We start from the raw sequence: 4,635 nt of genomic DNA, 5'->3' as shown, positions 1-4,635 counted from the left end.
ATTTCAACGAAGGTTATATGTTTCGGGAGGCTCTCCAAGAGAGGGCAGAGGTTTTTCTTCGCTCTCTCCCAATGAGCGGAAAAATAGGTGCACCTGAGAGGCCCACATGTGATGGCCTCATGTGAAGGGTTGCATAAATGGGCGTACACAAAATGGTCCAGTTAAAAGGGAAAATGAAGTTTGTACCAGATGCAGTTCACTATGAGGGAAAATAAAGTTAGGACGATCAAAAAAAGGTATACATATAGTTCGTATAAACAGTTAAAGTCGAAAAAAGTCTTCCTTCAAATAAGTGTCACAAGAAACAAAAAAAATGGTGGGGGGCCCACCCCCTGACCACCCCATGCCATGAGCTACACCAACTACACGCAACAGGTGCAGTCCGCATCTATCCATAATGAAGTGCCTTGATATAGACAAAGAAGTACGTTACCATAAGCAATGTAGTTTGGTCACCACGTTTACCACATATGACGAGACAATACCCGTCCGGAGAAAACATGGTGGTTAACAAAAATTACTGATGAAAATAAAAAAACAAGTTCACACACAACCGCTTGATCCGAAGCGTATCCATCACCACAAACCCACAATCACTTATGCAAAACAACCCACGATCTGCACAACCGCATCGACCGCGAGATCAAGCAGATCATCCCTTGCGGCAATCCCCCTCCCCCTTAAATTCACACCCCTGACAAGGTTTTCTCATCCACAACATCAAAAGTCGCGATTGCGCTACCACCAAATCCCTTCCTCTCTTCCAACTCCGCAGAACACACCAAGCACCTCTACCAACGATGCGGTTCATCAACGAGTACAAGGAGGTGCAAGCCCACGGCAACACCAAGTTGCACGTGATCCACACAAATAACAAGAAGCATATGGCGACCTCCCTCACGCAGTACGAGCGCCACCTCAGACTCTGACGCCACAAGATCATCGGAATCGATCTGGAGTACGCCTGCGAACCCGATGAGACACACAAACCCGCCCTCATCCAACTCTTCGTCGGCAAGACTCAACCAATGTTGCTCTTCCAACTGAACGCCGCTGAAAGGTGCACCGTATTCCAAAACTTCCTCACCGACCCAAGGTACAGATTTGTTGTCTTTTTCATCGGCAGCGACAAAACCAGGCTCGAGCTCGTCAATTTGCAGGTGGCCAACTTCATCGGCATCCAGAAGGAATGGAGGGTACCCGAGGCCACCAAGGGGTTGGAATCCCTTGCGGACATCGCCGGCATGCTCTTCAACGACTACTACAACGACATGAAGAAGAAGTTCACCAACGAAGAGCACACGCGTTGGGGCTCCCTGCCCCTTTCCAAGAGGTACATAGAGTACACAGCAAAGGACACGTACACAACGTATGAGATATCGAACCGCATCACCCTCACCCAGGACGGGCTTCATTGTGCAAAGCTGGAGAAGCAGGAAACACCCATGAAGCGCGCCAGGAGCTGGGGAGACTAAATGTGGCGAAGAAGCTTGCCAGGAGCTGGGGAGAGTGCACGTGATGGCAAAGAAAGTATCTACAAATTGCATGTGTTGTTTTAGATTTATGATCAAATTTTCTTTTTGTTGTTTTCTTACGTAAAGTTAGTTTGCTTGTGACCATTTTATTTTGCTGAACTTGGTTTTCTTGCCATACACAATAGCTTGTAATGATGAACTTTGCTTATGTTATGATTAAGTTTATTTCAGTTACAAAACTAGAGTTCAATATTAGAACATACTGCAGTGCACGCAAGAACTAGAGTTCAATATTTCAACATACTACAATGCACGCAAAAAGTATGTGATTCGAGTAGTGCACAAATGAAAGAAGATGCAGTGCACAAATAGGATGCATGTAGTGCAAACTATGGGCAGATGCACAAACATAAGAAGATGGAGTGCACAAACGGAACAAGATGGAGTGCACAAATAGGATGCATGCATTGCAAACTGTGGGCGCATGCACAAACGGAAGAAGATGTTGTGCACCAATGGAAGAAGATGTAGTGCACAAATAGGATGCATGCAGTGCAAACTATGGGCACATGCACTATAATATTCTGATTAATGCAGTGCACAACGATCTAACAAAAGCTGTGCACACCCCTATATTAAAAAGATACATAGCAGGAAAAACATGAAAAAAAAATTGGACAAAGATGCAGTGCACAAAAACGATGCACGTAGTCCAAAAATGCTACTGCATTTGTAGTGCAGACTATAGGCACATGCAATAGAGTATAATGATGGATGCAGTGCACACCGATCAAACAAAGAAGTTCACAAAGGAGGAAAAATATGAAAAAAAAAATTGACCGCCTAGGTGCAACCAGGCCCTAGCCAGTCTCATACTAGTACGAGTTGAGCAAAGATGTGTGCGGCCACGTACATAACAAGGGCCCACAAGTCAGATATGAAAGTGTTGCGAGCGTCGTGCATAAGCGCCCAATAGGTAACCACAGGAGTTCAGAACGAATGCCTCACCAAGGCTTATAAACCGGTCATGGCCACTCACGACGGGCGAGGTGGGACTAAACATGAGCACGTACACACAACGCACCGGGAAGCAACCCTACTTGGGTCGGAATAAGTATTTGCTCCCAAACAGGGCCAACGCGCGAGAGAGAGGCCACTAAAATAAAAAAACTTTCCAACATACCACAAAAAATCACGTCTCAAATAAAATAAAATGTCTAGAAAAATAAAAACAATACACCAAATCCACATATTCTGTAGTTCGTTCACATAAATACTTGTAGTTCGGTAGAATGAAGTAAGCAATCCTCTTGCTTCTCAAATGCATCCTCGCAGAAACTGAATTAGAATCCTTCCACCACCTAACAACCACCACAACATTTAATACTTTCATTCCTCAAATTGGTTGCATAAAACCTATCCATTTGTCCTTTGAACTCCTACAACTCCCCCTTCTTCTTCTTCTTCAAATCGTAGATCTAGGGTTCTGCCCATCCCCAACTGTTCTGTGATTTTCCACTGAACCCACCATGGACTGTTCGTGCGGGTGCTGGCAAGTATGGCGCTGATAGCGGACACATGCATGTATGCTGATGGTATGGAGCTCACCGACTTTGAGTGGCGCAGCCAGCTCGGATGTGTGTTGATAACCAACACGGGGTTTCGGGCACCATTTCTTCATCGACTCACATCTGCAGACGTGCAGGAAAAATGGGTATGTTTTTTCCCTCGCAATTTTTGGCCAATATGGGTTGCAAATCCACATGTAAATGTATACTTCCATCAATTTCTTTAGTAGTATCAACAATATAAAAAATCACACTTTTAATTTGTGCACTGCATCTTCATCCAATTTTTTCGTGTTTTTGCTATTACGTATCTTTTAATATAGGGTGTGCACTGCTTTGTTCGATCATTGTGCACTGCGTTCACGAGAATATTATAGTGCATGTGCCCAAAATTTGCATTGCATCTTCTTCCATTTGTGCACTACTCGAATCACATACTTTTTGCGTGCACTGCAGGATGTTCTAATATTGAACTCTAGTTTTGTAATTGAAATAAACTTAGTCATAACGTAAGCAAAGTACATCATTACAAGTCATTCTGTATGACAAGCAAACCAAGTTCAGCAAAATAAAACGATCACAAGCAAACTAACTTTACATAAGCAAACAACAGAAAGCAAATTTGATGATAAATCTAAAATGATGTGCGCAGTGTTGTAGATACTTGCTTGGCCGGCATCGTCTGCTTCTTCACCACATGAAGTTTCCCCAGCTCCTAGCGCGCTTCTTGGGGGGATCCTCCTTCTCCAGCTTTGCACGCGAAGCCCATCCTGGGTGAGGGTGATGCGGTTCCATATCTCGTATGCTATGTACGCGTCCTTTGCCGCGTACTCGATGTGCCTCATGAATAGGGGCAGGGAGTCCCAGCGCCTGTTTTCTTCTTTGGTGATCTTCTTTTTCATGTCGTTGCAGTAGTCGACGACGAGCATGTCGATGATGTGTGCAAGGGAGTCCAAGTCCTAGGTGGCCTCGGGAACCCTCCATTCCTTGTGGATGTCAACAAAGTTGGCGACCTCCAAATTGATGCACTCGAGCCTGGTTTTATCGTTGCTGATGGAGAAGCCAGCAAACGTGTGCCTAGGGTCAGCGAGGAAGTTGTCGAAGACGGTGCACCTTTCAGCGGCGCTTAGTTAGAAGAGCAGCACCAGCTGAGTCGTGCCGACAGAGAGTTGGACGAGGGCAGGTTTCTGCATCTCGTCGGGCTCGTTGGTGTACTACAGATCAATTCCGACGATCTTGTGGCGCTAGAGTTTGAGGTGGCGCTCGTACTACTTGAGGGAGGTCACCATCTGCTTGTTGTCGTTCGTGTGGATCACGTGCAACTTCGTATTGCCGTGGACCTACACCTCCCTGTACTCATCAATGAACCCCATCGCTGGGGAAGGGCTTGGTGTCTTTTGTGGAGATTGAAGAGAGGGAGGGATTTGGTGGCAGCGCAATGGTGACTTGTCTTGTTGTGGATGAGAAAGCCTTGGCGGGGGTTTGAATTTAAGGGGGAGATTGCCGCAACGGATGAACTGCATGATCTCGCTGACGATGCAGTTATGCAGATAGTGGTTAGGGTTGCGTATGTGATCGTGGGTTTGTGGTGA

At 45.7% G+C, this 4,635-nt stretch overlaps 2 pseudogenes; one reads left to right on the top strand and one right to left on the bottom strand.

The window, feature by feature from the left end:
- The first annotated feature begins 800 nt into the window (after nucleotides 1-800).
- LOC123443777 lies at nucleotides 801-1,475 on the top strand (annotated as a pseudogene).
- Nucleotides 1,476-3,733: 2,258 nt separating this feature from the next.
- Nucleotides 3,734-4,416, bottom strand: LOC123443725 (annotated as a pseudogene).
- Nucleotides 4,417-4,635: the final 219 nt, after the last annotated feature.

Source organism: Hordeum vulgare, chromosome 3H, assembly GCF_904849725.1.
Source record: "Hordeum vulgare subsp. vulgare chromosome 3H, MorexV3_pseudomolecules_assembly, whole genome shotgun sequence".
In the NCBI taxonomy this organism is placed as follows: Eukaryota; Viridiplantae; Streptophyta; class Magnoliopsida; order Poales; family Poaceae; genus Hordeum; species Hordeum vulgare.
Note: the sequence above shows the minus strand (reverse complement) of the source record. Positions and strands in the feature narration are given on the sequence as shown.